Source organism: Lepidochelys kempii, chromosome 2 (genome assembly GCF_965140285.1).
Source record: "Lepidochelys kempii isolate rLepKem1 chromosome 2, rLepKem1.hap1, whole genome shotgun sequence".
NCBI classification, from domain to species: Eukaryota; Metazoa; Chordata; order Testudines; family Cheloniidae; genus Lepidochelys; species Lepidochelys kempii.
In genome coordinates this window covers 123,520,094-123,547,313 of record NC_136381.1, presented here as the reverse complement: position 1 = coordinate 123,547,313, position 27,220 = coordinate 123,520,094, and positions in this window count along the sequence as shown.

The following is a 27,220-nucleotide window of genomic DNA, read 5'->3' as shown; positions in this document are numbered from 1 at the left end:
TGTTTCCATGCCAGTAGACTCATTCATTAAAATATGTGCAGAAACTGAATACAGTCTAATTCAATTCAATCGGTCTCTTTCCCTGATGAGTGAATATGGGGGTTGAGGGGAAGATAGGTATACATCCAGCTCTGAACTTGGGTGCACAGAGAAGAGACAATAGACCCATCAGGAATGCTGTTAGTTGAAATGGTAATGTAATCATATCTGATATCTAGAATCAATAAGACACTGAAATACAAAAATTGCTTTTGAATGTTGGTGGGCAAGGCTCATCTACACAGACTACTATGTGTTCTCAGTTCTCAAGGTTATTTATAGAAATGGTTAAATCTTTGATACCCTTCTCTGCTCAGTCTTTGGAGTTGCATTGATCAGAGTAAATATCTGACAGTTTGATCTGTGCTGCCTCCAATATAGGCCAATGCCTAAATGCCACAACTGTCCCTTTGTCATTTTCAGGTTTCCCTGCTATTTCTGGTGCCAGCTGAAAAGCAGGAGAAATGGCAAGAAAAAACTACAGGAAGTGTCATGAAGAAACTTAATTTGGGGCCCATTTTACAGATTCAAGAACTTCACCTAATGTCAGATAACTTGAGATGCTTATTCAAACTTTAAGACTTGGACAAAGTCTTCAAATGTGATTAGTGAATTTGGGTGCCTCAGTTTTTGGATTTTTGTCAACTTGAGACACCTTTAAAGAGACTCTTTTCAGAGAGAAGTTGCCCAGCACTTTCTGAAAAATAGGTCCCTCTAAAGTAACTTAAGATTGGAACCCAAAAATCACAAGTCACATTTGAAATTTTAGATCTGCACCTAAAGCTGCACTGGGAGGGGTGGTAGAGACTGTTGTAATGAAAAATCCTGGAAGGAATTCTTGGTGACTCTGAAAACTCCTTCTAAAGACTCTCAAACTCCCTGGTGAATTTGTACTTCTCTGGGATAGTGCTCAGCAAACTGATGTGGAAGGGGTGGAAACATGGTCTTGCCATCATGCTACACTCTTACCCCTTTTGGGAAGACTAATGCCACTATCTCCTTACTAGCCATATTATGCCCAGCCCCGTATATGACCACAAGGGAGAGGGAAATCTCCTTAGACCCTCTTCCCACCTTCCTCACCACCAAGTTGCATATCACCAAAATCTTGCCCTGAGTCTTCACACATTGTGATGTTTCATAATGAAACTCATGCCTAGTTTCATCATAGCAGAAGTAGCCACCCTACAACTCAGGAGAGCGCTACAGCTGAACCTCTCAAACCATGGGAGCATTTAAAATTTACAGGAACACACTTTCCCATCTGTTAAATTCCATAGTGAGAACAAATTGACCACATTAAGATGAATTATTCAATTCTTTACCAAACAAATCTGAAATGTGATTGATTTTTGTATGTATTGGTTTATTGAACAATGTAAATAGCATAAAGTACCCAATTTAAATAAAGTTATTTATGATAGAAAAACCACCAGAGTCTAAAAATGAAATATCAGACTGTGGTGCAGTGAAAACCTTAAAACATACAGTATTTGCCTCACTTCTGCAGGAATGGAGCACCATTGACTTCAATGAGAGTTCTGGGTGTTCACCACCTCTGATCATCAGGCTGTGTTATCAAGGAACTTCAAACTGAATATTTAAATAAGCTCCTGAAATTTCCTGTCACTTTCAATAACTAGCTCTGCATTTTCTATTACATGCAGTGAGTTTTAAACACCTGTTTAATTTAATTGTGGTATGTGGAAAACAGTATTGAAATTGTAGAGCTCTCACTTTAAATGGTCAGGAGTTTCCTGGTCCTGCTTTCAAGCTAAGTGGCTCTGCAGGGAAGTGTGCAGACAGCCTAAAATAAGGTGGGGTGAGTTGTTCTTCACTGTTTTAGGCAGCGGCTTGCTTTGTCACTCTTTTGGATTCTTGTGTGCTATCATTCTGAATTCTAAGAATAGAAGTAGTGTTATGCTGCAAAATTCCATTAACTGTATTTGTTTATGCCACGAACATAATATTAAGCATGTGCTTAAATCTCACTGAAGTTAACCCTATAGTACTACTTTACAGCTGTTTAGAATTTCCAGAATGGTGCAAAGTCAGTGAAGAGTACAGGAGAATCTATCTTACAACTCTAAACTTAGCTGGATAGAACATTGCACATTTTGCTTAAGATGTCTTTGAAGAATAGGGCCATATCCTTAGCTGATGTAAATCAAGGAACCAATTGTGGATCCCCAATTCAAGACCACTCAGCCCCAGCAAGAATTAGGGCTGTACAGAGGCACTAACTAGTTTCTATACCATTTTCTTTCCCTCAGTAGTGGATGGTCTTTCTAGAAGATCTGCTGTAGCTCAAAATTTGATACGGCCTTGTTCCAAAAATTCCTGGGTGAGGTTCTCAAGTCTGTCTTGCAGGACAGTCAGACTAGATTATTATAATGGTCCCTTCTAGCCTTAAAATCTATTAAACTCCAGGCCTCAGTCCTGTTTAGAAGATGTTTCCTCAGGGGTTAGTTTTTTTTTCTGCCAGTCACAAAAGCAAATCAACGGAAAACACTGGGCAATAACTCCCCCAGAGGCTTTAGCACCCCAGGAGGGGAAAAAAGAAACTTTTTATTATTAGCTCGCCTTTAAACCACCTTCTCCTTACCTGTACAGCCCCTCAGAGCAGCCATGAGATTAGCTGGGATATGTTAACCCTTTACAAGTTGCAACAGCTTTACCTTATCACAAAGCATTTTGATATCGGCACAGCTGCATATTGTGACAGGACAAGGGTCCATTGAAGTTTTTCTGACCAGCTGTACTGTCTCACCCTCTTCCCTTCCCATCCATAACTCCTTTTGCCTTCCTCTATTTCCTTCAGTGTTTCAATTATAGAGATAATATAAGCTCTGGATTCTGGGTGGTACCACTCTCTCTGTATAATTCTTTTTTATACAATTTATAAGAACCTTAGCAGGTCACCATGTAACCAAAAGTGACATTTTCAGTTGTGATACATTATCATTAGCTGATCCCACTATAAGTGGTGTAATGGTCCATATTGTGCAATTAAGAATGACACTTTATTTTGTAAAAGTCAGCATAAATCAATCAGAGCCAACTCAGATGAGTTTTAAATTCAAGTTGCCAGCTGGTCTTTCAAGGTGTCAATAGACTAATCCATACATTGAAAGTCAGGGGCCTGATTTTCCACTCACTAACACCAGCTTTATACCAGTGTAACTGCATTGGCAATGGGAATTAGGGATCCAAATCGCTAAGGTGGGTTTTTAAAATCTTAGCCTTAACCTTCTAGCCCCATCTATTGAAGTCATTGATAGTTGAGATTAAATCTTCATCATGCTTTCTCAAAAAGCATTGAAATGCATTGTGGTGTTCCTCTGGTGTTATCTGAACCGGTGATCTTCTAGGTCATTCCAATCCTTGACTCTGGGAGCCAGCCTTACTCTGCTCTGCTGTGAGAACACCCACTCCTGAGCTGTTTATGCACAGCCTCTGGCATATAAGCTGCTCCCAGCTACTTGCAACAGAATGACACTACCCAATATCTCTGGTCCCAGACACAACCCTAGGAACCTCCATCTTAGTGTCCAGTTATGCCCGCTGGACGCTGCAAGCTTAAGAGTTTATCAATTTAACAAAATTGATATGTACCAGGCTTGTTATCCTAAGGGGAGTCTCTGACACGCTTCAACCAAATGCACTACTTCAGGTAGAATAAACAAATTTATTAACTAAAAGATTTTTTTTTAAGTGATAAGTCAAACCACAAGAAGTCAAATTTGGTCAAATGAAATAAAAGCAAAATGCATTCTAAGCTGATCTTAACACTGCCAGTGCACTTACAAACTTAGATGCTTCTTACCACAGGCTGGCTGGTTGCCCTTCAGCCAGGCTCTCCCCTTTGATTAGCACTTCAGTGGCTTGGTGATCTCTGTAGATGGAGATGGAAGAGAGCGAGAGCATGGCAAATGTCTCTGTGATGGGTTGGATCACAGAAACCCCCTTTGGGACTGCCACCTGATGTGCCAAGACTACCTCTAAACCCATTTTCCCTGGCAGCTTGGGACTTCAGTGCCCTGCTTGGTTTGAGCCAGACACACTAGCCTGAAATAAACACAGACCCAGGTTTGAACCACATCCCTCCAAAAGCTGCGGGCTTAACTGAAAACGGCTTAAGTGCTCCTGTCTCCAGCACTGATATCAACTCCCAATGGGGTCCAAATCCCTTTTACCCTGTATAAAGCTTATACAGGATAAACTCATAAATTGTTTGCCCCCACCCCTGCCCTGGTGTTAATACAGGAATCTCCAACTCCAAATCACCAGGAGGGCCACATAAGGACTAGTACTGACCTGGTACTGAGGGCAGCATCACTGACACCCCCTCACCCTGCTGCCCCCAGCCCTGCCCCCATTCCAACCCCTTCCCCAAATCCCTGCCTCTTCTCCCCCTCCTCTCTTGAGCACACAGCTCCCCGCTCCTCCCGCCTCCCTCCTGGAAAGCCCCAAGATAGGCAGAGGAGCGGGGAGCTGCATGCTCAGAGGAGGGGGGAGCTTTATGAGCTTTAGAGAAAAGGGCTTTTCCTCATCCTATGGGCAAAAAGAGCTTAATGTCTCTGACTACAACAAGAGAAAGTATATTGGTTTGTTTTAATGACTCCCCTCCCCGCTCCTCCGGGAAGCACCTGGAGATAGGCAGAGGAGTGGGAATGCGGCATGTTGGGCAGGGGATGGGTGAGAGGAGTTTGGCGGAAATAACTCTGGGCACGGGGAGCTTGGTAGGCTGCAGCAAATAACTCCACTGGCCACATGCGGGCCGCATGTTTGAGACCCCTATATAATACATATTTGGACTTAATAAGTAAAAAGTGATTTTATTAAATGCAAAAAGTAGGATTTAAGTGGTTCAAAGTAATAAACAGAACAAAGTGATTACCAAGCAAAATAAAACAAAACATGCAAGTCTAAGCCTAGTACAATAAGAAAACTGAATACAGATAGAAGCATCTCTGAGGGTGAGATTTTTATCACAGACTAGATCCCTTCCTAGTCTGGGCACAATCCTTTCCCCTGGTACAATCCTTGTTCCAGCTCAGGTGGTAGCTAGGGCATTTCTCGTGACTGCAGCCCTATTTGTTCTGTTCCACCCCCTTATATCTTTTGCACAAGGTGGGAATCCTTTGTCCCTGTCTGGGTTCCCACCCCTCCTTCTAAATGGAAAAGCACCAAGTTAAATACAGATTCCAATTCAGCTGGCATGATCACATGTCATAGTAAGACTTCATTACCCATTTGCCAGCATACAGGAAAACTTACAAGTAAACAGAGCCATCTACTGTCAATTGTCCTGGTTAATGGAAGCCATCAAGATTCCAAACCACCAGTAATGGTCCCAACCCCCTTGACCATAGCTCTTTGAGGCAACTTGTACAGCATACTTTTAGGCAGGGGTGAAGTAAGTCTAGGGGCTTACCGGTACAGGGCTGGGCTGGGGCCAGCTCTGGCCCCCAGAAGGGGCAGGGCCTCAGGCGGAAGGGGTGGGGCTGGGGGGGTCAGAGCCAGCACCAGCCCACCCTATACCAGTAAGTGCCCCCTCCCCTCACCAGGGTAACAGCAGCAGCTGGGGGCTCTGGCAGCAGTTTAAAGAGCCCAGGGTGGTAGCAGCGGCCAGAACCCTGGGCCCTTTAAATCGTCCCTGGAGCCTGCCGGAGCCCTATGGAAGCAGCGGTGGGGCTCCAGAGACAATTTAAAGGGCCCAGGGCTTGGCTGCCGCTACCGCCCCAGGCCCTTTAAATTGCCGCCCCAGCCCCACCACTGCTACCTCAGGGCTCTGGCAACAATTTAAAGGGCCGGAGGCCCCAGCCATTGCTGGGAGCTGCAGGCCCTTTAAATTACACCTGGGGAAGCTGATCCACTCTGGTACAGTGCACCAGCTCTTGCCGGTACGCCATACTGGGGCATACCGGCTTACTTTCACTTCTGCTTTCAGGGCAAAATAAAACTGCACTTGAATCATATTATGCTAGATTTTGTGTCTTTGCAGATTTATAAATCTTTCTCCCTCTGTTTAGAATATTTCAGAGACCCGTGTGAACCTATAATCTGTACAGATCTCCCGCAAAAGAAGGGCACCAAATGGTTCACAGACTGTGTTTCAACTCTGGAAGGACACAAAGTGCACACCTTCAGTCAGGGTACGACCAAGCTTATTTATCGCAGATGCTCAATTCCTTTAACGATTTATCAAACCACAGGGAAGTTGTCCAGCCAGGTACAAGTTTTTAAAGTAGGAAATTGGTTACAATGACAACAGGGAACAGTGAATATGGATCTGAGCTGCAAAGAGGGTTTTGGGGGGTCCAAGGCAAAATCTAAAACTGAGAATTCCTCCTTTTCAAAAAAAAAAAAAAAACAGTAAGGGGGAAGGGCAAGGGAGATCAAGCCCACACTTACCCTGCAGCAGTGGCTCAGCTCCCCTCTCAGGGCATTGCGACCCATTGCGAGGTTACAGCGTCACTCAGCCTGTGGTCCTTTTTCAAAGAGAGGGCTGGAGGAAACTGCCCTCTTTGCCCCCTGCCTCCTCCCCGGTTGTCATTATGGATTCAGACCTAATTTGACAACTAATTGTACACAAGGAATTATGCACACCCCTGTGTGTTATAGAAGAAGGCAATTATTCATTTTTGTTATGATAGTCCCTCCAGTCCCCAATGAGATCAGGGCCCCATTGACTAGGCAGCATACAATCACAGAATAAGGGACCATCCTTGCTACAATCAACTAAAAGTCTAAATACACAAGACAGACAAAGGGTGGGAGTAAAAGGAAAGGCACAGAGAAATGTATAGAGCTGACTGGAAAACAGAATTTCCAACCTGCAGAAAATCTCAAGTTTAAAAAAAAGCCCAAATTGTGATTGAAAAATCAAGTACTTAATTTTTTTATGGACCCTGAAATTCTGAAATATTTAATTTAAGAAATCTGCCACTGTCCAGGCAACAGGAACATTTAAGTGTTTCCAAAATAATATATGCTCCCTGGAACCCCCAGTTTCCCTGCACCTCACCTGTCGAGAATGTCCCTCTTCCTGAGCTGCCCACCTGCCAGGCTGGATAGCCCGGGGAGTCAGACAGCCCAGCAGCTGACCAGGTGGGCAACCAGGATGCTGGGAAGACTTCAGTAGTCTAAATTAGGTTTCAAAATATTTGTACTTCCTCATTCTCTCCAGACACAATTTTGCCTATTTCATAAAAATAAAAAACTTTCACATACAAATTGCAAAGTCTCTTACTATCATGTGGTAAATTAACAGTGATTCTGTAATCATTGAATTCCTAATCCTATAGAGGGGCCAAAAGACAACTCAGCTTCTTGAAATCTTCCACTTCCCCAACCAAACCTGATGGGGGTATTGATCAAATTGGATGTAGATCTGAAACACAAACACACCCCTTTTTTTTCTTAGCTGGGCTCTAGCAAAATCAAAACACAGCTGATTTGCAAACTCAAAGCCATTCCATTATTGCCCATCTCCATTCAATAGGCTCATTAACCTCATTGGGACTTTTAAACGTACAATGCCTGCAGGGCTACGGGAGTGTGGAAAGACTGATCAAATTACCTTCTGCTGCATAGACTAGAAGGGTTAGTGAAACAGAGCAGAATTGCTTGTTTATCTAGTTGCTTCAGGGCTTGGATAAAGAGGAGGGAGAAGTTTTTGGTTTTGATATTTGATAGAGAACTAATAAAAGCCTGAGTGATATGGCTCAGGGTTGTTTCTAATGTATCCCCTAAAACCAATCAAACTGCAGCTACTTGGAATGGATAGACTTGCCTTCAAGGGACACGTGAAAGTACTGAAGCCTTCAGAGAATCAAACATGGCTACTGATATTCCTTTTCATTGGCTTGACAGCTGTAAGCATATCCCTCTGTTTATATGTAGCAAAGGCTTCTCTTTTTACTTTGTGTTCTTTCACCATGGACTTTATTCCAAATGCAGATACATAGGGACATATTGCCATGCACAGCAGATTTATAACAGTCTCACATGGCTATTTGGCCCTTTTTGGCTCCATTAAGAGCTACCATATATGGGTTTGTAAGTGGAGGCAAGTTAGGCCTAATGGTAACTTGCTTCATTTGTCATTTAAACAACTAAGACGACTGTTTTGATAGTACTTTATGATCCCCTTCTGCCTAAAGAAACAGAGGGGGGAAAGAAAAGGAGTACTTGTGGCACCTTAGAGACTAACCAATTTATTTGAGCATAAGCTTTTGTGAGCTACAGCTCCCTTCATCAGAGGGGGAAAGGTATAAAAAAAGTGTTTTTTTTTCTTTGCAGGGTTGCATCATATGCCATGGACATGTTGCATGGGATCAGCTGCCATGTGGAAGGGGCATGGACATGCCTTAAGAGCCACATGAAAAGGCATGGGAGACCCCATAAATGTCAAGCCACCTGCTTCTCTTACAAAATGAAAATGAATTGTGCTGCTAAAAGTATACATGAATTATCTCCAAAACTTCTTCTGGCCTGGGAGGGGAATAGTAAGCAGCTGTTTGACTCCTCACTCCATCCAGAAGACCTCCACCTACTGCAGCAGCTCAGCTGTTAATTGCTATAGAGGGAATTAGTACAGCTACGGGATACCACAGAATCATGTTGTGTGGCTGACTTCCTTGTCCGTAGAGCCCTCATCACCTCTTTCCAGTATAACTAGTTCCTATTTGTTCCCTTCGTTTCCAAATAATGAAGAATATCATTGGTTTGTGAACCTCCTCTTGAGAGGAAACTGATAAGAAGCATGTGTAGAAAAGGTAGTTTAATGGACATAGTCTCAACTTGGGTTTAAAATAAACACAAGTAAGCAAGCTAGGAAAGGTTCTAAATGACAAATAGGAGACACTATAAGCTGCTATCCCATTCCTCTCTTAGCCCCAATGTTGCGTGCTAATGCTCAGAAAGTGGTTTCAAGTGCTGCCTTAGTAGGAGACGCAGGGGCCTTAAAGGTACAGTATGCCTAGAGCAAGAGAGTTTCATCACAATAAGGCCCAAATTTATATATAGCCAAATTATTCCTTGTCTATTTTTGTTTTGCACATGACCTGTTTAAATAGATCTCATTGCCAAAATAGGCTTCAATGATTCCCTCAAGGCTTTTACAGAGTTGAGATTTACTAGATGCTTATGAAATCTGTGGATTCGTGCTCTCCTTAGCAAAATAGCTACGGTATTCTAGAAACAATGCCCCATCCACTGCAGCATGATATAGTAAGGTATAGGTAGAGCTGGCTGAAAGCTTTTCTGACACAGCTTTTTAATCAACAATGGGGTTTGTCAAAAATTATTTTTTTTAATTAAAATATTTGGGTTTACATAAAACCAGATCACTTAGAGTTTGGGGTTTTCAGTTTTTTGATAAATATAAAAATGTTCATCTTTGGGGGAAAAAAAAATTGCGGGGGGGGAGGGGAATTCCTGTCCAGTTCTAGAGGTAGAGTTTGCTATAGTTGTTCTAGTACTTTCATTCAGATTGGCAACATCTCTGAGATGGCACTTAGCTTCGTATGATACACTATAATTCTGAAAATATTCTCTAGCTTTTTTTAAAGCTAGAAAATTTCTAAAACTCATTAGAAACTAGGGGAGGTCATTATACAAGAAAAGATATGATGGTCTATAGTAAATCCCATTGTGAGGAACTAGTTTCTAACTTACTGGCTACATGTACCATAGAAGAGGTGGGTTTCGAGCTGTATTCTTTAAAAACAGTGGTAAATCAATAAGGCAGAGTAAAGTAGACATGCTTTTCAATAAGCTGCTGGAGAGCTCCAAAAGATGGGGGGGAGGGAGGAGAAAGAAGGGAACAGAAGGGAGACAGAATAGGCAAAGCAAAGGAAGTATATTTGTGTTACAGTGCCTATTATGCCCAGAACTCATCACTACTAGCATTTACAGCCTGAGTGAATACAACATTTATCACTAGTAGACATTCCACTGCAGATCTTGCATTCATCTCTCTCCTGTCCTACCCCACTCGCTTCCTACCGCACAAGAAGTCCACACAGAGTGCGGGTTTGTGACACTACCCAAGGTACAATCTGGACTGCTGAATACCTGCGTCTCCTCAATTCTCCAACTTGGGATGCCTTTTACACAGCTTTACTGGTGAATAGCCACTCCGGGCCAGTTTACACACAGCCTCCAGCATGTAACTTGCTCCCAGGTAAGCAGTATTGAGTGCTACTAGTTAGCCACTCATGAATTTCACTGCAGAAGAACACCAGCAGATTCTCTAGTTCCAGACTTTCCACCAGAAATGTGCATCTTATATTGCCTATCAATTTGCTGAACAATGCAAGCTCATATAAATTTCTCATTTCATCAATGGAAAATGAGATGCACCTGCTTTGTTACTCCAAATGGAATTTCCCACCTACTTTAATCAAAACTCACTGTTTAAGTAAAACAGTGAAACAAGTTTAAAATCTTTTTTCTTTCTGTAGTTAATAAATTATTACAAGTAATGAGACATAAGTATGAATTGGTTACCAAGAAAATAAAAAGATAAAATGCAAGCTCAATGCTTAACTTAACAAGCTAAAATGGATTCAAAGCAAATATTTTCTCACCAGAGGCTTTACGGTCCACTAGCTGAGTTTCCTTTCAGCCAGGACTTCCCCCACCAAGTTCAGTTCTTTAAGGGTTCTTGATGTCATGAGCAGAGATGAAGAGGAGAGTGAGGTCAAATCTTTTTCTTCCCTCTTTATAATTCAATTTCTTGCTGAGTCATTATTACAGTTTCTTGGATGTAAGGCTTGAACCATCCTTGTGATGAAATGTTAATTTCTTGTTTGTGCCTTCCCTCTGTCAGAGAATGCTTGCTTAACTAAGTGATAGCCCACTTGGCTTTGTCGATACCTGCCTGGGGTGGCTGTGTGTCTTTGTCTCTGAAAGACTGGTTTGGGCCTGCCTTTCTAATTTTGGAACATGTTACAACAATGTTATAGAGTAAAATCTTATAACTTCACATACAATGTTGCCACACATATTTTACTAGGACAATAATATTCAGCAGATTTTGAGTTTTCAAATGATACCTCACAAGGCTTACTTTGTACAGAATGTATCATGGTTTTGTAAAAGTGGTGAACATAACGGTAGAGACGGTCACCGGATCTTCATCAATTTAGGTGCTTATAGAGCTCTCCTCATTGTATTTGAGCATTTCACATTTTTAAATGAATTTACCTTCACAACATCCTTATAGGGTAGCAAAGTGCTATTATCCCCATATTACAGGGGTAAGGGGGAGTGACACACATTGGATCTCACAGAAAAAAAAATCTGATAGACCAGGGAATTGATCCCTGGTCTCCTTTAGCAGAGACTATCACTCCTTTCATGGGCTAGATACTGCCTTCATGAGAGCATCCCCAAATCTTGCTCCCCTTTGTGGAGTGAGAGCACAACGGTTCTTCTGCTTGTCCAAGGAGGCTGAGAAAACATTTACACTTAAGAACCAAAATCTATCCTCACCGATTGCTTCTACTGCCTTTCCTTGTATTTGGTGCCTGCAAAACTTGGCCTTAGGATGACAAATAAAACCCTGACATTGATCTGATGGTCCCCCTTCTTCTTAGACAATTTTACTCATAGGTAACCCAGACCTACTCTGTGCTGTCAATTCTGAATTAGAAAATAAAAATCTTTCAGACAGTATGGGCCTTATACTGCATTTAAAGAACAGGTGGCACCCTTGAAGTCTAGACAGCAGATAATGTCCAAAAGGAATCTGGATTCTTAGTGTATTAACAGCCTCAGCAGAATGTGGGCTAGAGTTGTTTTAAAATTTAAAAAAGGAAAAATGTTACCACCACCACCACCACCCTCCTTTCATCAATTGCTTTTTCCTGGTGGGTTCTTTCTCCTCTTTTTCTTTTCAACATTTTGTAGATTAAATCCTTCTGACCAGTCCAATGTGGGCATAAACAAGCTAAATGTGTGCAGCATCATACTTTGTGAATCTTAACTCTCTGAAGTTTAGCATATTGCAAATTAACTAGTGTCATGGTTCCTCCCCCACTCTGAACTCTAGGGTACAGATGTGGGGACCTGCATGAAAAACTTCCTAAGCTTATCTTTACCAGCTTAGGTCAAAACTTCCCCAAGGTACAAAATATTACATCCGTTATCCTTGGACTGGCCGCTACCACCACCAAACTAATACTGGTTACTGGGGAAGAGCTGTTTGGACGCGTCCTTCCCCCCAAAATACTTCCCAAAACCTTGCACCCCACTTCCTGGACAAGGTTTGGTAAAAAGCCTCACCAATTTGCCTAGGTGACTACAGACCCAGACCCTTGGATCTTAAGAACAATGAACAATCCTCCCAACACTTGCACCCCGCCTTTCCTGGGAAATGTTGGATAAAAAGCCTCACCAATTTGCATAGGTGACCACAGACCCAAACCCTTGGATCTGAGAACAATGAAAAAGCATTCAGTGTTTTACAAGAAGACTTTTAATAAAAAATAGAAGTAAATAGAAATAAAGAAATTCCCCCTGTAAAATCAGGATGGTAGATATCTTACAGGGTAATTAGATTCAAAAACATAGAGAACCCCTCTAGGCAAAACCTTAAGTTACAAAAAAGATACACAGACAGAAATAGTTATTCTATTCAGCACAATTCTTTTCTCAGCCATTTAAAGAAATCATAATCTAACACATACCTAGCTAGATTACTTACTAAAAGTTCTAAGACTCCATTCCTGTTCTGTCCCTGGCCAAGACGACTACAGGCAGACACAGACCCTTTGTTTCTCTCCCTCCTCCCAGCTTTTGAAAGTATCTTGTCTCCTCATTGGTCATTTTGGTCAGGTGCCAGCGAGGTTACCTTTAGCTTCTTAACCCTTTACAGGTGAGAGGAGCTTTCCCCTGGCCAGGAGGGATTTCAAAGGGGTTTACCCTTCCCTTTATATTTATGACACGCCCCCCAAATCTCAGCTAGGGTGAAACACTGGCTGGGATTTCTTCCTGGAGCTCTAGGAAAACAGAGTTAATAAGACACATGCATCTCTAAATATACTACCAAGTACATAAAGACTAACAATATTTTCCACATCTCAAGGACGATTTTAACCAGTTGATTCTGGGAAACTTTCACGGGAGAGTGCATCAGCCACTTTGTTAGAAGCTCCTGAGATGTGTTGGATGTCGAAATCAAAATCTTGGAGAGCTAAACTCCACCGAAGAAGTTTTGTTAGTTTCTTTGACGGTGTGAAGCCACTTTAGTGCAGCATGGTCGGTTTGCAGGTGGAAATGCCGTCCCCAAACATATGGGCGTAGCTTTTCCAGAGCGTAGACAATGGCATAACATTCTTTTTCAGTGACTGACCAGTTGCTTTCCCTCTCAGACAGTTTTTTGCTGAGAAACACTACAGGGTGGAATTCTTGATCAGGTCCTTTCTGCATTAAAACTGCTCCCACACCACGCTCGGATGCATCTGTGGTTACTAGGAACGGTTTGTCAAAGTCTGGGGCCCTTAGTACAGGGTCAGACATGAGTGTCGCTTTAAGCTTGTTAAAGGCCTTCTGACACTTTCCGGTCCACTGAACAGCATTTGGCTGTTTCTTTTTGGTTAGGTCTGTCAGTGGGGCAGCGATTTGGCTGTAGTGCGGCACAAATCGTCTGTAATAACCGGCCAAGCCTAAGAAGGCTTGAACCTGTTTCTTTGACTTTGGGACAGGCCACTTTTGGATAGCATCCACTTTGGCCTGTAGGGGGCTGATAGTTCCTTGACCCACCTGGTGTCCAAGGTAAGTCACTCTGTTTAGGTCTATTTGACACTTCTTAGCCTTAACAGTTAGTCCTGCCTCCCTTATGCGCTCAAGGACTTTTTGTAGATGTTCCAGGTGGTCTGCCCAGGAATCCGAAAATATGGCCACATCGTCAAGGTAGGCGACTGCATATTCTCCTAATCCCGCTAGGAGACCATCTACAAGTCTTTGGAAAGTGGCGGGTGCATTTCGCAGCCCGAAAGGGAGTACATTAAATTTATACAGCCCTACATGGGTGATGAAGGCTGACCTTTCCTTGGCAGATTCATCTAGCGGTACCTGCCAGTACCCCTTGGTTAAGTCCAAGGTAGAGATGAACTGGGCCCGTCCCAGTTTCTCTAATAGTTCATCAGTGCGTGGCATTGGATAGTTGTCTGGGCGAGTTACAGCATTTAGCTTACGGTAGTCCACGCAAAAACGTATTTCCCCATCTGATTTGGGAACTAGAACCACTGGAGATGCCCATGCACTTTCAGAGGGGCGGATTACACCCATCTGTAACATATCCTGGATCTCCCGTTCTATAGCAGTTTTAGCTTGAGGAGACACCCGGTAAGGGTGGACCCTAATTGGGTGAGCATTACCTGTGTCAATGGAGTGGTATGCCCGTTCAGTCAGTCCTGGGGTGGCTGAGAACGTTGGCGCGTAGCTAGTGCACAGCTCCTGGATCTGCTGTCACTGCATACGCCCAAGGGTCATGGAGAGGTTCACCTCTTCCACACCACCACCACATTTCCCTTCGTAATAGACACCTTCAGGCCACTCAGCGTCGTCTCCTCCCTGGGCTGTAAACTGACAAACCTTTAATTCTCTGGAATAAAAGGGCTTTAGAGAATTAATATGATACACCTTAGGCTTTCGGTTGGAGGTGGGGAATGCTATGAGATAATTAACAGCTCCCAGGCGCTCCTGGACCACGAATGGCCCTTCCCACGATGCTTCCATTTTATGGGCCTGGAGCGCCTTTAAGACCATGACCTGGTCTCCTACTTTGAAGGAACGCTCTCTGGCATGTTTATCATACCAGGCTTTTTGCTCTTTTTGAGCATCCTGTAAGTTTTCTCTAGCAAGGGCTAAAGAGGTTCGGAGGGTGTTTTGTAGGTTGGTTACAAAGTCCAGAATGTTAGTTCCTGGAGAAGGTGTAAATCCCTCCCATTGCTGCTTCACCAACTGCAATGGCCCCTTAACCTCACGGCCATATACAAGTTGAAATGGGGAAAACCCTAAACTGGGATGTGGTACAGCTCTGTAGGCAAAGAGCAACTGCTGCAATACTAGGTCCCAATCATTGGAGTGCTCATTTACGAATTTACGTATCATGGCCCCAAAAGTTCCATTAAACTTCTCCACCATGCCATTTGTTTGATGATGGTAAGGAGTGGCAACCAAGTGATTTACCCCATGAGCTTCCCCAAGGTTTTTCATAGTTCCTGCCAGGAAATTAGTCCCTGCATCTGTGAGGATGTCGGAGGGCCAACCTACCCTGGCAAAAATGTCTGCTAGTGCCTGGCACACACTTTTAGCCCTGGTGTTGCTTAGAGCTACTGCTTCCGGCCATCGGGTGGCAAAATCCATGAAAGTCAGTATGTACTGCTTTCCTCTGGGTGTCTTTTTCGGAAAAGGACCCAGAATATCCACAGCTACTCGCTGAAATGGAACTTCAATGATGGGGAGTGGCTGGAGAGGAGCTTTGACCTGGTCTTGGGGTTTTCCCACTCTTTGGCACACCTCACAAGACTGGACATAGGTAGAAACATCCTTGCCCATTCCCTCCCAGTGGAATGACCCCCCCAAACGGTCTTTGGTCCTGTTCACCCCAGCATGGCCACTAGGGTGATCATGGGCTAAGCTCAAGAGCTTGGCCCGGTATTTAGTTGGAACTACCAACTGTCTCGGAGGATGCCAGTCTTCCTGGTGTCCCCCAGAAAGAGTTTCCTTGTATAAAAGTCATCTTTCTACAACAAACCTGGATTGATTAGAAGAGCTGAGAGGCGGTGGGTTGCTCCGTGCCGCCGTCCACGCTCTCTGGAGGCTTTCATCTGCTTCCTGTTCGGTCTGGAACTGTTCCCTTGATGCTGGAGACATCAGTTCCTCATTGGATTGGGGACATAGGCTTGGTCCCTCTGGAAGCGATATAGGGGATGGAGCTGTTTCTGTTGACTGTGAACCGCTCTCCGCTGGTGCACTATGTTGGGATTCAGGCTCCGGCTGAGCCTCTTGTGTAGGGTTATCGGCTGCTGCCAGTTCAGGTTCGGTGGGGCCCTCTGGTGTTGAGGTTGCAAGTACTGGATTCAGTGCTGGCACGGGGTCTGGTGTTGGTTGTTTGGCTGGTTCCGGTTCTGGGACTGGTTCCGTCTGGGTCTCTGGGACTGGATCCACTACTGCTGTTGCAGACATTGGCCTGGGGTCCGGGTCCATCACCTCTGACCGGGCCCTGATAGAAGTTTCCGGAACAGAGCTAGGCCCCACGGCTTGTTTAGCCTGGCTGCGGGTGACCGTTCCCACCCTCTTGGCCTGCTTCACGTGATTGGCCAAGTCTTCCCCCAACAGCATGGGGATGGGATAATCATCATAGACTGCAAAAGTCCACATTCCTGACCAGCCCTTGTACTGGACAGGCAACTTGGCTGTAGGCAAATTGAAAGAGTTGGACTTGAAGGGTTGAATCGTCACTTGGATCTCTGGGTTGATTAAATTGGGGTCCACTAAGGAAGCATGGATAGCTGACACTTGTGCTCCGGTGTCCCTCCACGCGGTGACCTTCTTCCCGCCCACACTCACAGTTTCCCTCCGCTCCAAGGGTATCTGGGAGGTATCTGGGCCTGTGGACCTCTGGTGTGATTCCGGTGCAATGAACTGTAATCTGTTGGGGTTCTTGGGGCAGTTGGCCTTTACATGCCCCAGCTCGTTACATTTAAAACATCGTCCAGCTGACGGGTCACCGGGGCGAGGTGGGTTGCTGGAGAATGGGGTGGTGGGACGATAAGGGGTCTGGAGGGTTCTTTGGGAGGTAGGTGGGGCTTTGGGCGGCCCCCGGTAATAGGGTGTGGTCTGGGGTGGTCCCTTCTGGTCTCCGCTCCAACTGCGACCAGTTTTCTTCTTCTCTGCCACCTCCACCCATCTGGCTCCAATCTCTCCTGCCTCGATTACAGTTTTGGGTTTCCCATCTAGGATGTATCTTTCTATTTCCTCAGGAACACCCTCTAAGAATTGTTCCATTTGCATTAGGAAGGGCAAATTTTCTGGAGATTCAACACCTGCTCCTGATATCCAGGCATCCCAATGTTTCACAATGTGGTAGGCATGTCGGGTAAATGACATGTCTGGTTTCCACCTTAGGGCTCGGAACCTCCGACGAGACTGCTCGGGTGTTATCCCCATTCTGACTCTCGCCTTGGATTTAAACAGTTCATACTTGTTCATATGTTCTTTAGGCATTTCAGCTGCCACCTCAGCTAAGGGTCCACTGAGCTGCGGCCTCAGCTCTACCATGTATTGGTCAGTAGAGATGTTGTACCCAAGGCAGGCCCTTTCGAAGTTTTCTAAGAAGGCCTCAGTATCATCACCTGCCTTGTAGGTGGGGAACTTTCTGGGATGGGAAGTGGTACCTGGAGAAGGATTGCTAGGGTTTGTTGGTATATTCTGCTGGGCCTTTATCCTCTCCATCTCCTCCACATGCTTCCTTGCCTCCATTTCCCTCTTGTGGGCAGCCTCCTGTACCTCCTTCTCCAGCCGCATGAGTTCTATCTGTCTTTCATGTTCCCTTTGTTTTTTCTCAGCCTGAAATTTGGCTAATTCCAGCTGTAGTCGAACCGAGGATTTGGCCATTCTAACCTCTCTGTTTTTAACTAACTTTACACCCGAGGTTTAGAAATAAACAAACAAAACTTGGCTGTAAAATTTTGCTGTGCTGGAATAGAATACCTATTCTCTGATAGTGATTGTCAGCCTACAGAAAAAGACAATTCCCTTGTCTCTGCTCTGGGCCCAAATTAAAGCAAAAAACCTCCAACTACTTGGAAACCTGCTTACCCAGCCCAAAGAAAAAAAAAATTTCTTTTCAAACCTGTGCTCCTTGTAAAACAAAAAAAAAAAAAATCAAAATCCTAAAAAAAACCCTGCCACTTTTATCTCCAGGCAAATGGGTAGAGCACACACCCCCTATTTACTTTTAGGAAGAAAAGAAAAAAAAACCTCTGGGTTGGAAGACTGTGAATTTCCCTGCAGGAGTTAAGTACCCTGCCTCCAGGCAAAGAAAACCTGCAATTCACAAGATAATCCCCTTTTGTCTCTGCTTGGCCACAAAGCAGAGAGAAACCAAGCTGCTTTCAGTTTCAAAGCTGCTTTCTGGACTTCCTAAAAATTCCTTTTTAAAATCTGTATTTCTAGTTCAAAAAATCTCAACTGGATCTCAAAATGATTTCAGGTTAATCCCACCGCTGCCACCATGTCACGGTTCCTCCCCCACTCTGAACTCTAGGGTACAGATGTGGGGACCTGCATGAAAAACTTCCTAAGCTTATCTTTACCAGCTTAGGTCAAAACTTCCCCAAGGTACAAAATATTACATCCGTTATCCTTGGACTAGCCGCTACCACCACCAAACTAATACTGGTTACTGGGGAAGAGCTGTTTGGACGCGTCCTTCCCCCCAAAATACTTCCCAAAACCTTGCACCCCACTTCCTGGACAAGGTTTGGTAAAAAGCCTCACCAATTTGCCTAGGTGACCACAGACCCAAACCCTTGGATCTGAGAACAATGAAAAAGCATTCAGTGTTTTACAAGAAGACTTTTAATAAAAAATAGAAGTAAATAGAAATAAAGAAATCCCCCCTGTAAAATCAGGATGGTAGATATCTTACAGGGTAATTAGATTCAAAAACATAGAGAACCCCTCTAGGCAAAACCTTAAGTTACAAAAAAGATACACAGACAGAAATAGTTATTCTATTCAGCACAATTCTTTTCTCAGCCATTTAAAGAAATCATAATCTAACACATACCTAGCTAGATTACTTACTAAAAGTTCTAAGACTCCATTCCTGTTCTGTCCCTGGCCAAGACGACTACAGGCAGACACAGACCCTTTGTTTCTCTCCCTCCTCCCAGCTTTTGAAAGTATCTTGTCTCCTCATTGGTCATTTTGGTCAGGTGCCAGCGAGGTTACCTTTAGCTTCTTAACCCTTTACAGGTGAGAGGAGCTTTCCCCTGGCCAGGAGGGATTTCAAAGGGGTTTACCCTTCCCTTTATATTTATGACAACTAGTTACTCACAGCTGTCCCCTCTTTGGCCTAATTATAACTGAACTCTCCAGTCTGGGTTCATCCTTTCCCAGCATGTTATCGTTTGGTAGCTCGCTTTCTCCACTTGTAAAGTGGATTAAACACACATCTGTCTCGTAGGAATGTTGTTGTAAGGCTTAACTGACTTGATGATTATGTATTTTTATTTAAGTAGCATCTAGAGTCTCTAATCAAGCCATGGGACCTCTTGTGATAGGCATTGTATAAACACAGGGCTCCTGTCAGGGCTTTTTAATAATATTGACTGATTCAATTGAGCTAGCACAATTCGGGAGGGGGTAGGGGGGAAACAAGCCTTTTCCCTTGTCAAGACAAAGCCTTAGGAACTGCTCATGTGCATAAGTGCCTGTAATGTTAGGGTCACCATTTGTTCCCTACTACCCCTACTTTGGCTGCTCTAATAGAAATAGTGGGGGGGAAATCATTCAAGAAAGCATGAAAGAATCAGTACCAGGCTGTGATTCTGTAAACACTTATACACTTGCGTACCTTGAAGAATGTGAATAGTTCCAGTACCACTTAAATGTGTAAGGCCATGTCTACACTACGAAAGTGTAGTGTAGATTCTGATTTTTACAGAATGTATAAAGTCAAGTGCATGCGTCCACACTAAGCACATTAATTCGGTGGTGTGCGTCCACAGTACCATGGCAAGTGTCGACATTCCGAGCAGTGCACTGTGGGTAGCTATCCCACAGTTCCTGTTGCCCATTGGAATTCTGGGTTGAGCTCCCAATGCCTGATGCGGCGAAAAATTTGTCACGTGTGGTTATGGGTAAATGTCATCAGTCAACCCTCCCTCCCTCCATGAAAGCAACAGCAGACAATCATTTCGCGCCCTTTTCCCTGGATTGCCCGAGCAGACATCATAGCACAGCAAGCATGGAGCCTGTTCAGCTCACTGTAGCAATTATGACCATTGTAAACACCTCGCACAGTATTGTGCAGTTTATGCAGAACCAGAGCCTGAAAAACCAGGTGAGGAGGCGACAGAAGCGCAGTGATGAGGACATGAACACAGATTTCTCTAAAACTACGGTCCCCAGTAATTTGGAGATCATGGTGTTACTGGGGCAGGCTCATGCCGTGGAATGCCAATTCTGGGACCCGGGAAACAAGCACAGAGTGGTGGAACCATATAGTGTTGCAGCTTTGGGATGATTCATAGATATTTAGGTCAGAAGGGACCATTATGATCATCTAGTCTGACCTCCTACACAACGCAGGCCACTGAATCTCACCCACCACTCCTGAAAAAAACCTCACACCTATATCTGTGCTATTGAAGTCCTCGAATCGTAGTTTAAAAAGACTTCAAGGAGCAGAGAATCCTCCAGCAAGTGACCTGTGCCCCATGCTACAGAGGAAGATTGGAAGAATCTGTCCTGGAGGAAAATTCCTTCCCGACCCCAAATACGGCGATCAGCTAAACCTTGAGCATATGGGCAAGATTCATCAGCTAGATACTACAGAAAATTCTTTCCCGGGTAACTCGGATCCTACCCCATCTAATATCCCATCACAGCCCATTGGGCCTATTTACCATGAATATTTAATTACCAAAACCATGTTATCCCATCATACCATCTCCTCCATAAACTTATTGAGTTTAATCTTAAAGCCAGATAGATCTTTTGCCCCCACTGCTTCCCTTGGAAGGCTATTCCAAAACTTCACTCCTCTGATGGTTAGAAACCTTCGTCTAATTTCTAGTCTAAATTTCCTGGTGGCCAGTTTATATCCATTTGTTCTTGTATCCACATTAGTACTGAGCTTAAATAATTCCTCTCCCTCTCCAGTATTTATCCTTCTGATATATTTATAAAGAGCAATCATATCTCCCCTCAACCTTCTTTTAGTTAGGCTAAACAAGCCAAGCTCCTTGAGTCTCCTTTCATAAGACAAGTTTTCCATTCCTCGGATCATCCTAGTAGCCCTTCTCTGTACCTTTTCCAGTTTGAATTCATCCTTCTTAAACATGGGAGACCAGAACTGCACACAGTATTCCAGGTGAGGTCTCACCAGTGCCTTGTATAACGGTACTAAAACCTCCTTGTCCCTACTGGAAATACCTCTCCTGATGCATCCCAAGACCACATTAGCTTTTTTCACGGCGATATCACATTAGCAGCTCATAGTCGTCCTATGTTCAACCAATACTCCAAGGTCCTTTTCCTCCTCCGTTACTTCTAATTGATGCGTCCCTAGCTTATAACTAAAATTCTTGTTATTAATCCCTAAATATATGACCTTACACTTCTCACTATTAAATTTCATCCTATTACTATTACTCCAGTTTACAAGGTCATCCAGCTCCTCCTGTAGGATATCCCTGTCCTTCTCTAAATCGGCAATACCTCCCAGCTTTGTATCATCCGCAAACTTTATTAGCGCACTCCCACTTTTTGTGCCAAGGTCAGTAATAAAAAGATTGGTCCCAAAACCGATCCTTGAGGAACTCCACTGGTAACCTCCCTCCAGCCTGACAGTTCACCTTTCAGTAGAACCCGCTGTAGTCTCCCCTTTAACCAATTCCTTATCCACCTTTCAATTTTCCTACCTTACATTACAGGTGGAGTTAGAACAGTTAAAGTACCATGCCACAATCTAACTAATTGTTAGATTGTCCCCATCTTTTCCAATTTAATAATTCCCCATGTGGCATGATATCAAATGCCTTACTAAAATCTAGGTAAATTAGATCCACTGTGTTTCCTTTGTCTAAAAAAAATCTGTTACTTTCTCAAAGAAGGAGATCAGGTTGGTTTGGCACAATCTACCTTTTGTAAAACCATGTTGTATTTTGTCCCATTTACCATTGACTTCAATGTCCTTAACTATCTTCTCCTTCAAAATTTTTTCCAAGACTTTGCATACTACAGATGTCAAACTAACAGGCCTATAATTACCCGGATTACTTTTTTTTCCCTTTCTTAAAAATAGGAAGTATGTTAGCAATTCTCCAGTCAGACGGTACAACCCCCGAGTTTACAGATTCATTAAAAAGTCTTGCTAATGGGCTTGCAATTTCGGGTGCCAATTCCGTTAATATTCTTGGATGAAGATTATCTGGACCCCCCGATTTAGACCTATTAAGCTGTTTGAGTTTCACTTCTACTTCAAATATGGTAATGTCTACCTCCATATCCTCATTCCCATTTGTCATGCTACCATTATCCCAAAGATCCTCTTTAGTCTTAATGAAGACTGAGGCAAAGTATTTGTTTAGATATTGGGCTATGCCTAGATTATCCTTGACCTCCACTCCATCCTCAGTGTTTAACGGTCCCTCTTCTTCTGTCTTTGTTTTGTTATTTATATGACTATAGAACCTTTTACTATTGGTTTTAATTCCCTTTGCAAGGTTCAACTCTACTTGACTTTTAGCCTGTCTCACTTTATCCCTGCAGGTTCTGACCTCAATAAGGTAGCTTTCCTTGCTGATCCCTCCCTTCTTCCACTCCCTGTATGCTTTCTGCTTTTTCTTAATCACCTCTCTGAGATGCTTGGTCTACAACTCCTGCCTATGAATTTTTTCCCCCCTTTCTTGGGATGCAGGCTTCCGATAGCTTCTGCAGCTTTGATTTAAAATAATCCCAGGCCTCCTCTACCTTTAGATCTATAAATTCTTCAGTCCAATCCACTTCCCTGACTAATTTCCTTAATTTTTGAAAGTCAGCCCTTTTGAAATCAAAAACCCTAGTTGCAGATTTATTTTTGTTAATCCTTCCATTCAGTTTGAACTGAATTAGCTCATGATCACTTGAGCCAAGACTCCCCTACAACCATTTCTTCTATGTGGTCCTTACTACTCACCAAAACCAAATCTAAAATGGCATCCCCTCTAGTCGGTTCAGCAACCCAGTGGCTCTGAAACTTTCGCATGGATAAGGGCACATTCATGAAACTTTCTGACTTGCCTTCCCCTGCCCTGAAGCACAAGAATACCAGGATGAGAGCAGCCTTCACAGTTCACAAGCGAGTGGCAATAGCCCTGTGGAAGCTTGCAACGCCAGAAAGCTACCGGTCAGTCGGTAATCAATTTGGAGTGGGCAAATCTACTGTGGGGGTTGCTGTGATGCAAGTAGCCAACATAATCACTGAGCTGCTGCTATCAAAGGTAGTGACTTAGGGAATCCCATTGCAGCAAAGCCATCTAGTATGACCTGTACATTTCCCTAACTGTAGTGGGGCTATAGACAGAACGCATATCCCTATCTTGGGACCGGACCACCAGGGGAGCCAGTACATAAACCACAAGTGGTATTTTTCAATGGTGCTGCAAGCACTAGTGGATCGTAAGGGACGTTTTACCAACATCAACATGGGATGGCCGGGAAAGGTTCATGATGCTCACATCTTCAGGAACTCTGGTCTGTTTAAATGGCTGCAGGAAGGGATTTACTTCCCAGACCAGAAAATAACTAACTGTTGGGGATGTTGAAATGCCTATAGTTATCCTTGGGGACCCAGCCTACCACTTAATGCCTTGGCTCATGAAGCCATACACAGGCACCCTGGACAGTAGTAAGGAGCTGTTCAACTATAGGCTGAACAAGTTCAGAATGGTGGTAGAATGTGCATTTGGATGTTTAAGGGGTCACTGCGCAGTTTACTGACTCACTCAGACCTCAGCAAAACCAATATTCCCATTGTTATTGCTGCTTGCTGTGTGCTCCACAATCTCTGTGAGTAAGGGGGAGATGTTTATGGCAGGGCGGAAGGGTGATGCAAATTGCCTGGCTGCTAAATATGTGCAGCCAGACACCAGGGCGGTTAGAAGAACACAGCAGGAAGCACTGTACATCCGAGAAGCTTTGAAAACCAGTTTCATGACTGGCCAGGATACTGTGTGACACTTCTGTTTGTTTCTCCTTGATGAAAACCGACCCCTTGGTTGCCTTTAAATTCCCTGTAAGCCACCCCCCTGCCCCCTTCGATCACAGCTTGCTTGCAAAGGAAATAAAGTCACTATCATTTAAAAAACATGTATTCTTTATTAATTGATTATAAAAATATGGATATAACTCACAAGGTAGCCTGGCTGGGGTGTGGGAGGAGGGTAGGAGGGAAGGAAAAGGCCACTTTAAAACTTCTTGAATGACAGCCTTCTGTTTCTTGGGCTGTTCACTGGGGTGGAGTGGTAGAGCGCCCGGAGCATCCCTGCCCCCCCCCCACCCTGCGTTCTTGGGTGTCTGGGTGAGGAGGCTATGGAACTTGAGGAGGATGGAGGGTGGTTAAACGGGCTGCAGCGGCAGTCTGTGATCCTGCTGCCATTCATGAACCTCCACCAGACGCCGGAGCATGTCCGTTTGATCCTGCTGTAGCCCCAGCCTTGCCTCATGCCGCCTCCTGATCTTCCTGTCACCACTTCTCCTCACGTTCACCAGCCACTTTCCTTTACTCTGCTATTGTGTCTCTACACGCATTCTGCTGAGCTCTGTTAGTGCCGGACGACTGCATGAGCTCAGAGAAAGTTTTATCACACGTGCGTTGTTTTTTTTTTTTTTATTTTTTTGCTGCCTTATCTGAGAGAGCCTTTGGGACGGAGGAAGGAGGCTTGAAACATTTGCAGCTGCTGGAGGAAATAAAAAAGGAGTGAAGTTTTTAAAAAGATACATTTTACAGAACAATAGCTATACTCTTTCACGGTGAACAATACTTCAATTACATAGCACATGTGATTTTGGTACAAGGTTGCATTTTGCATCTTATATTGAGTGCCTGGGGCTTTGGTGTTAGAGATCACACACGCAGTACCAGGCAACAGAATTCGGCTTGCAGGCGGCCATGGTAAGCCATAGTCTTTCGGCTTTGGCAATCTTCATAAACAGCAGTGCCCTCCACTCCCATACCAAGCAAAACACGTTGAGTTGGCCATTTAGTGCTGTGGTTTTCCTGTTAACGTGCAGCAGCAGAAACCAAACTAACCCCCTCTACCACCACCACCCAATCCTCTGAGATGATTGCTTTACCCCTCACCCCACTGTGTGGCTGGTATCAGGGAAGATGCCTGCTAGCCAAATGCGAACAACTCAGCACCAATGCCCCCGCCCTCTCTCCCCCCACCGTGTGGCTAACTCCAGGGAGGATTTCTTTTCAGCCACAGGCAAACAGTCCAGTAGGAACGACCACCTCTGAATGTCCCCTTAGGGAAATTTAATTATTTCAACCAGGTTACCATGAACAATATCACTCTCCTGAGGATAACACAGAGAGATAAAGAACGGATGTTGCTTGAATGCTAGCAAACACCGGGACCATACGCTGCCAGGTTTTGTCATGCAATGATACCAGATTACTTGCTACTAGTATGGCGTGGTAAAGTGTTCTACCATGGAGGATGGATTAAGGCTGCTCTCCCCAGAAACCTTCTGCAAAGGCTTTTAAAATACCTCCAGGAGAGCTTCATGGAGATGTCCCTGGAGGATTTCCACTCTGTCCCCAGACACGTTAACAGACTTTTCCAGTAGCTGTACTGGCCATGAATGCATCCCAAGTCCTCAGGGCTACTTAATCATTAAACGTTTGCTTTTATATCATGTATTATGTTTAAAAAGGTACACTCACGAGAGGTCCCTTCTCCAGCTTCGTTGGGTTGGGAGGGTATTTCAGTCGGGGTGATAAAAACATCCTGGCGGTTGGGGAGAACGGTGTGCTGTGTGCTCTCCTCAAGCTCGTCCTCCTCCTTCTCATCTTCCCCATCTGCAAAATCCTCAGGCATGGCGGAGAGTACCCCATCATCGGAGTCCATGGACAGGGGTGGGGTAGTTGTGGCATCTCCTCTTCCCCCTCTCCCCGCCTGCCCCCAAATTGCATGCAGCTCAGTGTAGAAGTGGCATGTCTGGGGCTCTGTCCCAGAGCGTCCGTTTGATTCTTTGGTTTTCTGGTACGCTTGTCTGAGCTCCTTAAGTTTCACACGCCACTGTGTTGCATCCCTGCTGTAACCTCTGTCCCTCATGGCCTCGGAGATTTTTTGAAATGTTTTGGCACTTCGTCTTTTGGAATGTAGTTCTGATAGCACAGATTCCTCTCACCATACAGTGATCAGATCCAGTGCCTCCCATTCAGACCATGCTGGAGCTCTTTTTCCATTCTGGGACTACATGGTCACCTGTGTTGATGCACTCACCTGGCCAAACAGGACATGAGATTCAAAAATTCCCGGGGCTTTTCCTGTACACCTGGTCAGTGCATCCAAGTTGAGAGTGCTGTCCAGAGCAGTCACAATGGTGCACTGTGGGAGAGTTCCTGGAGGCCAACACCTTCGAATTGCGTCCACACTAACCCTAATTCGAAACGGCGATGTCGATTTCAGCGCTAATCCCATCATTGGGGAGGATTACAGAAATCCGGTTTTAAGAGCCATTTATGTCGAAAAAATGGCCTCATTGTGTGGACAGGTGCAAGGTTAATTCGATTTAATGCTGCTAAATCCAACATAAACTCGTAGTGTAGACCAGGCGTAAGTATTTGTTTATAGAATTAGGACCTAAGAAAACAAATGATCAAAGTGATCTGAAAAAACAATAAATAGAAAAATAACCTTCAATGGGAAGTGTCTGAAAAATATTCTGAAAGACACTTGTGAAAAATATTTGCAGTGCTTTTTTGTGGTTTGATTAGCTTCCTAATTTGAACACAACTAAAAGTTAAATTGCGTGGTCCAAACTCTGCTCTCAGCTATGTTGATGTCAGTCAATTAAGTTTTATAGCAGGCGAAAGGCGGACACCAACAAACACTGTCATCAGGGACAAACAAGGCCACATGCTAACAACCAAACAAGAAATGCGCTGGACAAAGCCTTTCAAAGAATTGATGGAGAGGGAGTCACCTAAAGAGGAAGCAAACATTCAGGAGGCAGAAGAAGATCTTGATATCGACACAGACACCCCAACTAAGGAAGAGATCATTCAAGCCATGAAATCTTATAAAATGGGAAAGCTCCTGGCAAGGATAACTTGAATGCAGAATTGTTCAAGGTAAATCCTAAATTAGCAACATCTATCCTGGCCCTTCTATTTACATCTGTTTGGGAAAGGGAAAAAGTGCCAGATAAGATACCA